Below are 12,717 nucleotides of genomic sequence, written 5' to 3'. Positions count from 1 at the left end.
ATATTTATATTTTTCATACTAGTCATTTATGTACCTATGTATTTTTTGTTCATTCAGAGTTGCTGCTTTATTATTTGTTTTTATACTTTATTTTGACATATCTGTGGTTACCCACCATTTTTATGCAAATATTATTTTAAGGATTCATTTGGTAATTATTCATTTAATGCAAAACGTTTTCATTGGTGGACTAATTTTATACAAGGTGGCTGTTTTATTTTTAACTTCACTCTAATGAAGTCTAACCATATGTTGGATGAAAGTGGTTAGTGTTCTAATTAAAGGTTTACAGTTTTGTTGTTGGTGCCTTCGTGGATTTGCTTTTTATTTTTCGTTGTTATCTTAGTAGTGTATTAAGTTTGAACTACTCAATACTACATACAAAAAACATAATCATAATGTTATATGCTTTCCTATCTCCTATCTATCAGGCAAAGTATCAGAAGACCCTTTCATCACAAGTGGTAACTGTGATATACAGTGTATATTTGTTGTATCTTTTGGCTTTTCCTGGTTAGGGATCGCCACAGCGGAACTCCGGTCCGTAAATGATTGGCAGTAGATTTTTACGTACCGAGTTGCCAGCCCTGATGCACAACCTTCAACGAAGGTACGCCCATTCACGCATGTCTCCACACAGAAGACGCTTTAGCTGAGAATCGAACAGGACAACGTCTTAATGTGAGGCGACAATGCTGCCGCAGCACCATCACAAATTAAGTCAGTCATACTGCAAGAACAACTAACACAATTGCACTGGATAATATTTTAGCAAGAATATCAGTTTCACTTTAAATATATGGATGCACATATGATGCACATATGTTTCTATAGGTAAACCTCTGACAATACACACAAGGTTAAAAATGTATTGCAGAAACAATAGGTAAGACTATAGATTTAAATATATCTGCAGGAAAAGATCTTATCATGACAACTTTTGATGTGGAAGAGTGGATCAGCTCAACATTGTCACCTAACAGCAAGACTTTCTCTGTCTCACTTCTCAGCTGGTGTGCCTTGTTTGCAGAATGCACATCCTCTTTATATTTGCATGGGTTTTCTCTGAGTGCTGCAGTTTCTTTTCACATCACAAGGACATGCAACAGATGGATTGTGGAATCTAAATTTTCTATATGTGTGTTTGTGACATGGAAGAAAGGCATGTCAGTCTACTTCTGGTGTTAATTATTTACCTCGTAAACTTTATACATCACAGTGTCTATTCTCAGGTTGATGTAGTCAGAAGTGACTCGTAAATGTAGGTGAATGGGTCGAGTGCTGTGATTGATTAAATCAGTAAACTGAGGGGTATGGTATGAAAATGCAATATCTGATTTTGTGGCCATAGAATATTGGGATCGTTTTTTTTCCACAAAAGTACCAACTTTTTTTGTGAAGACAAAGCAAATGATATTCACCTATTTATGGGGCTACAGCCATCCACCTACTACATGTTATATTCCAACTCTGACTTGCCACACCACTGAGAAAAGGGAATCCCCCTTTCAATTTCAAATACTTAGTCTTGATGGATATGTGTTGTGGCCCTCACATATCTGTATTCATGTAAGCAGTCCTCACAAATCATACATTTCTGCATCTCAAATATTTTTGCCCTCCTCCTATGGACCCACTTAGCCTTATGAAAGAATTCCCAGTTGCCATGCCCACACAGACCCTAGATACCCCAGTTAGTCCTGCGTGGCTGCCCTGACATGATCCTAGGCCTGGGTGGACCTCATAAATTCTTAGTAATTTGACCTTACAGTTCACATTTTAATGCCTGGAGAGTAAGGGGTCCTATAGTGTGAAATGGTGTATGGCACTGGGAGCTATCATTTATGGGGCCTTGGTCAATAGTTGCTAGCACGATTAAACTCTTAACAGAGTATATAAGACAAAAGGTGGTATTAGTAGTCAATGCACTTAGGCGTAAAGGCAATCTGTGTATGTTGTGGATGAGATTACCTTCATGACAATTCTTAGATGTTAGCTGTGCTTACCTTTAGTAGTTTTTAGTGAACTTATGCAAATGAAGAGTCAACAAGATTCAAATGAGAAATGTGTAGAACTTTTCATGACAATGATCCCTCTTCCTGCTTGTTTGCAATTCATAGTCATTTCAGGATGCAATTTTGGTGCTGTGTACAAAGACATTATCAGAGAAAAAACTGTGCTTTTTATATTAACTTTGCATTTGGAAAAGATGCTTGCTGCTGCTGCCAATTTAGTTACTTCACAGTATAAATTGCTTGTCTTGTACAAGCCAAAACAACAGGCAGCCAGTGGAATTCACTGACCAAGAAGGCACATGTATAAACACAGAATAATTCATTGCAAGTTTCAGAACTAAGACATTTTTTATTGATTTAGAATGGATGGGATATTTTAAGGGCTTCAGTAAGTTTGTATGTCCCACAGAGGAGGGACTTAGGGGATGCATGGCCTTCCTATACCTGTGGATACTAAGGTATGTATAGCCCTCACTATACTTGCCATGGGGACCTACAGGAGATGACTGTGTACACATTGGGTATTTGTCAGTCTTCTGCCTCAGGGATACTTCTTCAACATACTTTTGGCACATGCAGATCAGTATATTTATCTGCCATTGTCAATGCAGAACTGAACCAGAACCATCTGTGTATTCTGTGGGAGGGCACATTTCCCTGAGGTGCTTTGTGCTACAGGTTGCACTTATGTTGTTATTTTGGCCCCATCAAGACCACTGGGTGAGCATTTCTGAAATAGGAAGGGATACCAATCCATCAACAATCTGGTAGTGTGTGATGCATGGGAGTGTATTACCAATGTCAAAGCCCAGAATACTGGAAGTGCCCATGATTCCCATATCTGGCACGCAAGCACACTCTACCACTTCTGCTTGCATGTTAGGATGCCTCATGGTCATCTTGTTGGCAGCTGGACATTTTACCTACAGTTCCATAATTGTAAAATTAGGTTATGGTGGTTCGGGCATATGTGCAGAAAAGCAGAAGACAATCTGGTGAAGATTTCATATGTTCATAACTTCAAAGACAACATTTTAGTCCAATTGGCATCAAGAAATGCTGATTCCTCCAAATATGGTATGTAGGCCTTTCTGCCAGCCCATATATATAACATTTTCTTAAAGGTTTCCAAACTCTTACATTGTTTAATATTAAATGGAATGTGCATTCCATAGTTTTGTAATTCTGACAGAAATATACCGAGACCTCATTGCAGAATTATCCATTTTCTTTATAAACTGCATATTGTTCTGCTTATGCATTTTATCTACCTCCCTAGAAAACACAAGTGGAAAAAAACTAAGGGTAATGCTGCTCAATGCCAGAAGTCTAAACCTCAAGATGCACGCCCTATGGAGAACATCGATGTCTGTGCAATGACTGAAACCTGGTTCTAGGCTCCTGAGAGCACCCCAGCACTATCAGGTTTTACCTCATATCATGCTTTCCGGCCCCAAAACTTGGACAGAACCACAAAAGGAGGGGGAGTATCCATTTTCATCAAAGATACCCACACCTCCAGGTTAATGGCAATGCACGAAGCATCGGAGACTATCCAGGTGCAACTAACCATAGGCAAAACTGCCTTACAGTTTGTAGCATGCTACAGACCACCCTCTCAAACTCAGGAACCCCACACAGCCTTCCTGAAGACACTGGAGAGTATGAATGTCTCTCCAAATACCATCATTTTGGGAGACTTCAACTACCCAAACATAGGCTGGGAACATTACTCAAGCCCCAACACTCTAGCCCAAAGGTTCTTAGAATTCATAAACTCAAATGCAATGGAACAACTAGTCACCATTCCCACAAGAGGAGACAATATACTAGACCTGATCATCACAAACATGGGGACAAAATGCTCCACACCGGAAGTACATCCCTCTTTGGTAAGATCAGACCATAAATTAATCTCACTGGAAATCCACATCCCGCCCCACCCCCTGCACAAAAGACCACAGTGAAGAACTTCTCAAGAGCAAACTTCACACTTCTTAAGACTGAAGTGGTATCTTTCAAGGCCTCTGGGCCAGTGGAAACCACAACCCACACTGCTGAATCCCTTGCAAATGCCTTCTATGGGCACCTTCAAGAATGCATGGATCATGCAATCCCAAATAAAACCAAGACCCATTCCGCCAAAGGCAGGCGACCAGTCTGGTGGACCCCAGCCATAAACAAACTTTACAACAGAAGGAGGAAGCTACTACATGACAGAGCAAAATCCCTAAAAGGAAAGGCATCTCTGATCAGTACTAGCAAAAAACTACGATCACTCATAAAATCATCCAAGGCCAACTTTGAGAGAAAAATCGCAAATGACACAAAAGACAATCACAAGGCCTTCTTTAGCTATGTTAGAAACCTGGGTGGAAACTCCCAGATATGCTCAGAGTTAGTCCAAAATGACACAAAATACACTGAACCCACTGACATTGCCAACATTCTGGCAGACAGGTTCAGTGCAAATTTCTCCTCCCTCCCCCAAAAGGAGAAATAACTATCCCAGCAGAGTGTAGCCTCCCTAACATCTCAGATGCCCAGGTGAGAGCCGCCTCTCTAAAGCTAAAACACAGCATCAATGGGACCGGATGGTGTCCCGGCTGTGTGCTACATGAACTCCAAGAGGAACTAAACCCACACATAAGGCTGCTGTTTAATCTTAGCCTTACCACAGGATACGTACCCAAAGAGTGGCATACGGCAACAGTGGTCCCACTTCACAAAGGCGGTGCTTCTATGGACCCTGGAAATTACCGCCCCATAAGCCTGATGAGCCTGGTCTGCAAAGCTATGGAGAGGATCATTATGGAACTCATAAACAAAGAAATTGGGGACCTACAGACATTGGATCCTACCCAATTTGGCTTTGTCAAGGGCAGATCCTGCCTTCTGAACTTGGTCGACTTTTTTGAAACAGTCACTAAGGCCATTGATGAGGGTAAGGCAGTTCACACAGCCTACCTTGACCTTGCAAAAGCCTTTGACACAATACCCCACTCGGGCATCATAGACAAACTCACCAGCTTAAATGTAAACCCATATGTCACAAGATGGGTTGCAAACTGGCTCAAGGACAGAACCCACAGGGTCAGAGTTGCTGGAGCTATGTCACACTCTAAGCCAGTCACAAGCGGTGTCCCACAGGGCTCAGTCCTGGGACCCCTCTTGTTCAGCATTTATTTTTCCGAGGTACAGGCAAACATAGGAGGATTGTGGCTGACAAAGTTCGCAGATGACTGCAAACTGGGTGCCATAATTGATACTCCAGCGGACACAAACATCCTTCAGAGAGGCCTCATAGAAACGGATAATTGGTGCCAGAGCCATGGCCTTAAGCTAAACGCCAAAAAATGTACAGTCATACCCTTTGGGAAAAACAAGGTACCGACAAATTACCACATAGGTGGTAATCCATCAAGTACGGAAGAGGTAATCAGGGACCTAGGGACCCAGGTTGACAGTAATCTCTCATTTGACACTCACATTGCCAAAGTGGTTAGGAAGACCTTCTATATTGCCCACCTTATCATGAAGGGTTTCACATCTAGATCAAGAGAGGTCATTGTGCCCCTGTACTCTTCTCTTATCAGGCCAATGATTGAGTACAATGCCCCATTTGGGATGTATCTCACCCGACACCTGCAGCAGTTGGAAAGACCCCAAAAGTTCCTCACCAAGAGGATAAAGGGTCTTAAACATATGTCATATGCTGCCCGACTGAAAAAACTCCAGCTCTATTCAGTCGCATACCGCCTACTCAGAGGTGATCTGTGCCTGACGTACAAGGCCATGTCCAATCCTGAATTAATGGACATGCTCCACCTCAGAAAATCCAAATCCATCAGAGCCACGAGAACAAGTGACTTAAACCTCAACACAGAAATAAATAGAATGTGCTGGAGGGACAGATTCATAACCCAGAGGCTCCCTACACTCTGGAACAGAATCCCAGTCCATGTTAGGCAGAGCCCCTCACTGACTCTATTCAAGAGAAATCTCGACGAGTGGATGGGAGATCGTAGGTTTACCCCGGGGGTCATCTCTTTGTCACTACTAGACAGAGGCATAGTAAACTAAACCCTAAAAGGGCGTAGTATTCTCATCCTAAGGGGTGGTGTAAGCCACATACACTCTGGCTAGGCTTATAAATGCCATAGGGCAGATAGCCTAGTACGAACCTATGAACCTATTAATTTGTAAATTAAAGATAATTTGTGGAACTGCATCAAAAAAATGCTGTATGCTAGGATTAATTTAGCCTGAATATACCTATAGCAGACACCAAATAATTTTACTGTCTCACATTGTGATCCATATCCCATGTTCTTCAGCTTTTTTTTTTTTTTTTTTTTTTGTAAATGTCGTCTGAACTCCCACCATCCTTCTCAAGTGTCCTCTTATATAGACACAGAAGGAATTATTATAATCCAGGAGCGGTCTGATATAAGTTTTGAATACTAGTGTTAATACACTTTCATCCCTTGTTGATAGTTTTCTTAACAAATAGCTGATATGTTTAGTAGTTCTGGTTACTATGAACTCAGAACAAGGCTTAAAGGAAAAAAATCAGCATTCCTAAATCTTTATATCCCTTAGCTTCCTCTAGTTGAGAAGCCATCAAGTAAAAAAGTTGTTTAATAATTTAATTTGAAAAATATATAACTTTGCACTTGTCTATACTAAATGATAATCCTATGTACTTTGCCCAGTCACAAACTCAGTTCAGATATTCATTTAGCAGATCTACATCAGAAGGTTTTTATAGTGTAAATTCAGTTTTACAATCTTCAGCATACTTTGATATGCAGTATTTTTTTTATTTTTAGGAAATGTTGATAACACCAGATTGAACAAGGCAGGGCCTAATTCATACCTCTCAACTGTCCCTGATTTTCAGGGACGTCCCTGATTTTGACTCAAATTTTAACTCTGTCCCTCTTAATCCCTCCTAAAACTAGGGACTTTTGGAGGAAAGGTGGTGAATTACACTTAATGAATAATGACAATAATTAAGAGTTATAAACTTCTTTTACTTTAGAAAATGTGTATTAATTCATATGCTCTGATTCTGTCAATGTTTCAAGTTAATAGCATTAATATTTTAAAAGTGTCCCTGATTGTCCCTGATTTTTTTTCTTGACTTGTCCCTGATTCTGTTGAAATTTGTCCCCAATTGGTTGAGAGGTCTGCACACAGATCCCTGACGAGCACCAGTCTTTACATCTAGATAATTAGAGTGAACACTGAATCTTAATGCTTTGTTTTCTACCCAGCAACCAGTTTCCAATCCATCTTGTAATCTAACTGTTTATTTTATAATCACTTAAACACTAACCACATGTGCTAGGCTATTAAAAGCCTTGGAAAAGTCCTAAAAATTGCATCGAGACAAACCCAGATCAAGAGCTTCTGTTATACAGTCATAAGTTGCTCGGTGTTGATTTTCCTTTAGTGAAACCATGCCGATCAATATCTAGTGTATCTATACCATTCTTGGAATTAGTCATAGAGTCCAATAAGCTTCTCCCAAACATTTTCCAATTAGTGCAGTTCGTAGTTTATTAAATATTACAGTTAATCTATGTTCATAGAATTATAGGTTCATTGGTGTTTACTAGGTTAATGACCACAATGGCCTTTTTAAGCCTAGTCATGCATCCCAAATCTCTGATGAGTTTTGATACCCTTGATAAGTGAAAGCATGGGTCTGGGAGATGAACCATTTACAAGTTACCTGTTTGCATCTGAGACATAGGTGCCAAACTAGGGATGGATTTACGGTTTCCCATCTAATTGTCCAAGTTGAACTTGAATTTGATTAGGGAGAAACTCTGCTTTACATGGATGGGGAGCCTGTTCCATAGATGGGGTAGTCTCTGGGATACATACCTATCTCTCTAGCAGGTACTATTTATATCACAGGAAAGCTTTAAGCCTTTGGAATGGGTAATTCTGGTACTGTTTGTTTTGTGGATATGCAGGAGGTCCATCAGAGTGATGTCTGACAATGCCCTGTATGCCAGGCATAGATATCCCCTAAAAAGCCTGTAGGAGACAGAATACAGGGATAGAGCCTTGATGCAGTCTACATAGGACATATTACTTATGTCCTGTATTCTTTTAGTGAGGAACCTCTGTGGACATTCCAGCTGTTGGATATGCCTGGTTAGGTACATACCAAAGGGGGCATTGTACTCAATGATAGGTCTGATGAATGCCGAATACAGTGGAACAATTACTTCCTTGGACTTAGATGCCATACCTTTGTTTATAAGTTGCCCAGCATAGAATGATTTCCTCAACACTGTAGACACATGATGATCAAAGGCTAGATTGCTATCTATGTGTGTCCCTAAGTCCTGGGTCAACTCTAAGGGGTATGTTTTCAATATGATGTTACCAGGGATGGATGACTTCCCAAAGAATACTATTATGCATTTCTTGGCATTTAGTTTTAATCCATGACTCTGACACCAGTTGTTTGTCTGTGTCAGCCCCTCCTGGAGAACATTTGTGTCAGTGTGAGATTCAATAACAGCTCCTAATTTGCAATAATCTGCAGATTTAGTCAGCCAGAGATCACTGACATTAGCCTTGAGATCTGAGAAGTAAATGCCAAAAAGGAGTGGTCCAAGGACTGATTCCTGAGGGACTCCACTTGTGACTGGCCTCTTTGCAGAGGTGGACTCCCAAATTCTTACTTCCTGGGTCCTGTCTGTGAGCCAGTTGGCTATCCACTGGGTGACATACGGGTTTGTACTTAACCTCTTAAGTCTGTCAACAATGCCTGAGTGGGGTATTGTGTCAAATGCCTTGGCCAGGTCAAGGTAGGCAGTGTGAATGATTTTGCCCTCATCCATTGCTTTGGAGACCTTCTCTAAGAAATCCACCAGCTTGAGTAGGCATTATCTGCTTGTTCCAAAACCAAACTGGGTTGGGTTCAGTCTCTGGGGGTTTACTATATCTCTGTTGATCATCGCTATGATAATTATTTCGATGGCTTTACATATAAGACTAGTGAGACTTATGGGTCTGTAGTTTCTAGAGTCTGTAGATGCCCACCTTTGAATAGAGGGATGACTGTTGCCTTTCTCCATTCATGAGGCACGAACCCTGTTTGGAGACTACAGTTAAATAGCAATTGCAGAGGCCCTGATAGGTCATGTTACATGCTATTTAGAAGACATCCTGGGATATTGTCTGGGCCCATTGATGCAGTGTTCTTGGTCTTAGAAAGAGCATTAAAGACTTGTTCCCTAGTGATAGTAGGGGGAGTTACATTTGATGATATTTCCATAGGGAAGGTTGAGGGGGAAAGGGGAGTAAGGTTGGAGCTGAATTTATCAGCCAGGAAGTTTGCTATATATTTTGGCTCAGTATAGGTGGCTCCATTTACAAAGAGGTCTGCACACAATTGTGTATTGCCTTTGAGGTTGTGGACGTAGCTAAATAATGCTTTGTGGTTGTCCTTGGTCTGGGAGGCCAAACTTACCTCAAATTTGGCTTTGGTAGACTTTATTTGTCCTCTGAGTTGTCTTTTTAGTTTAATGAGAGTGGTTTTATCCTGCTGGGTGCTGCACCTCCTAATTTTTGCCATGATCTTCTTCCTCCTGTTATACATCCAATTGATTTTGTGATTCCACCAGGGTGGCTTGTTTTTTGAGTTAGTTCTGTACTTCTTCCTGGTGGGTACAGCTGCTCTATACAGCTATTAACATGCTTGTACAGAGATTCTGTGAACAGTTCTGCATAGGCAGAAGGGGCTTGAAATGTTGCCAGGTTCTCACTTAATAAGAGAAGGCTAGCCTTAGAATAGTTCCTGAATATTCCTGGTTTAGCTGGGGTCCAGGTTTTATTTTTACTTCAGAGGAGGCTAGTTTGTGGTCTGACCTTACCAGGGAAGGCATTACAGTAGGGGGTGTGCAGCACTCTCCCATATTAGTGAGGACTAGATCCAGTATGGTTGCACCCCTGGTTGGTGTATAGACTATTTGGTCCATGGAGTTTGTGTTTACAAAATCCAGAAATCTCTGTGTATGTATGTTTGATGTCACATAGGATTCCCAGTTAAGAGTGGGGTAATTAAAGTCACCCATGTTATGGTATTGGGTTGGATGGTTAGTGTTTCTAATACGTTTAAATACATGGCATGTGTTTACTGGGTCATAGAGGGAGACCTATAGCTTGCAAGGAAGTGGTATTGGATTTTCCTTATGGTGATTTTAACATGGAACAGCTCAAGTGCATTGTCCTGTCTGACCAGCCTTGAAGTATATTTATTTTTGATGTAAATAGAGACTCTCCACCTTTAGTCCCTGCCTGTGAAGTAGCTGGTCTAAATGTGTGGAAGGCATTATAACCCTGCACTGTTGGTGTGCCGTCTGCGGCTTTAAACCATGTCTCTGAGATTGCACAGACATCAGCATTCTCTAGGGTAAAGAGAGCTTCCAGGGAGTGGAGTTTTTTGTTAAGGCTTCTAGCATTAAGTAGTAATACCTTCAGATTTTCTTGGTTTTGATTTGCTATGTTGGAAGTACTTTCAGTTTGGCATTGCCTAAAAAAGGCACTATGGGGGGAAGACAATGTTTTAGCTAATATTTGAAAGCCTAGAGGGGAGAGGTGCAGACCATCCCTGGCAAAGCAGCATGGCCTGTTGCCATCTCCTTCCATGCTGACAAATATTGCACCCCCCTAGAATGACTCCAGAAACTTAGCCAATTATTAACGTCAAATATCTTTTGTTCATATTGTGGCATCATCCTGGGAGAAGGTAAAATGCTGCTCAGTGCTAGGCTCATACCAGCCTGAGACACATATTCCGAAAGCTCTACGATGTCTCTCTTCTTATAGTCTAGGGAGGTATATCTCAGGTCATTCACTCCCACATGGACTATGACTGAGTCATATTGGTAATTGTGATCCAATGACCCAAATGCATATGTAATGTGGCGGATCCTAGCCCTGCTAAGCAACTGACCATAACTTTCTCCTTATTTAGCCTGGTGAGAGAGACATTAGTGTGTCTCACAATAGAGTCTCCAACGACTAGAATGTTGGACTGTGTGGTGACTTGCCTTATGGACTTAGAGGTAGAGGCTCCTTGAGATGTAGCTCTATATGTTGATGTGGGTGTTGTTTTGAAAGAGTGTGTTTGGGGCTGCTGAGGATATTTCTTATGTGTACTTTGTCTAGGAGGTCTTTGTGGTTTAGGAAGGTTACATATAAGTCCCTCAGTATATGTGAGTCTATATGTCTGCTTTGAATTGTGCCTAATGGGTACAGCATGTGTACTACTGACACCCTTATTGACTTTAAAAGTAGTTTTATGTGAGAGCTTTGCCTGCAGTGACGTTGGGAAAATATATCTCTCACTTACCATATCAGTTTGTTTGAGAATTAACTGGTTGTTAGTAAACATGAGGCAATTTCTGTATTGCCTCATGATGCCCATATCCACCAAGCCAGTAAGGGAGACAGTAGGAAAGTTCATATCCATGGCAACATACCCTATTTTATTGATTAGACTATTGAAGTGAGAATATCCATCACTGTCAGGAGTATCCAGTTTGCAACTATGTGGACAGTGCTTGTCACTGCAAACTAGTTGTCCTGTGTGCAACTAGATATTGGAGAAATTTAAATTGTGCTTTTTGAGGAAAAATATCACTCAAGGTGTCTGAGTCTATACAGAGCACTGCCAAACACTTGTGGGGAAACTAATACGTAGAACCTGAAAATTTAAGGATGAAGTATTCAGGCAGATATTCTGAAGATAGAAAGAAATCAAGCAGCACTTACTGAAAACAGAGAATTAGCTTGTCAAGAATAATGAAAAGAGGGGAGTCACATGAATGGCTACTACCTGGCTGCTACTAATGCTGGTCTCTCCACAGCTTCACTCTGTTGAGATACAATACTCCTTTGCTTCTTCTCTCACCAGAAGCAAAATGTTAGCAGCAATACCAAGAAGAGAAGCAGGCCACAGCCTATTTGGTGATCCACAGTCTTGTCCCAGATGATGAAACGATCTGTAGGATTGTAGCCTTTTTCTGGTAGATGCCTCGAATAGCAACCAGACCAATCAGGTACATTAAGCACAGACACTCACTCTCCAACTAGAAAGAGTCATGAATCAATGCAGTCTGCTCCTACTCCAACCAGGATCAGAATATAAGCACAGATGCCTATCTGTCACCTATAAAGCAGTTGTTAGGCTTTCTGGTGATCAGCAGTCTCCAGGAAATAATGTCACTGTACTCCTTCTCTCACCAGGAGAAAACAGAAGCACTAATCCCAAGATGACTACTGAGAGGCAGAATGTGGGCTCTCTAATAACTGGTCATCTTGCAATAGATGCTTAAAGGTAAGATGAAAAAATGGTTTATCCTAAACACTGCAGTGTGCACTAGAGGAGTCAGATGTGAAAACAGGTAACTTAAGTTTTACCTGTCTAAAAGTTAAGTTTTAGTGGAGAGTCACTATTTTTAATACAGCAATATAGATTGAAAGGGGGTGGTCACTTTTGTATTCTGGTACTATGGAATACAGTAGGATGGCCAATAAATGTAAATAGTTGAATGGGAGTGATTTCACAAAATGATAATTTTGTGCTTACTCACACCAGCCAGTAAAAGCAGAGAGGAAATGAGATATATGGTGAAATTAACATAAGGGGAAGGCAACTAGAAAGACAGTG

The sequence above is a fragment of the Protopterus annectens genome, chromosome 8.part0 (genome assembly GCF_019279795.1).
Source record: "Protopterus annectens isolate FY-2018-M chromosome 8.part0, PAN1.0, whole genome shotgun sequence".
Lineage (NCBI taxonomy): Eukaryota > Metazoa > Chordata > Ceratodontiformes > Protopteridae > Protopterus > Protopterus annectens.
The sequence above is the reverse complement of the archived record's forward strand: the minus strand, read 5'-3'. Positions refer to the sequence as shown.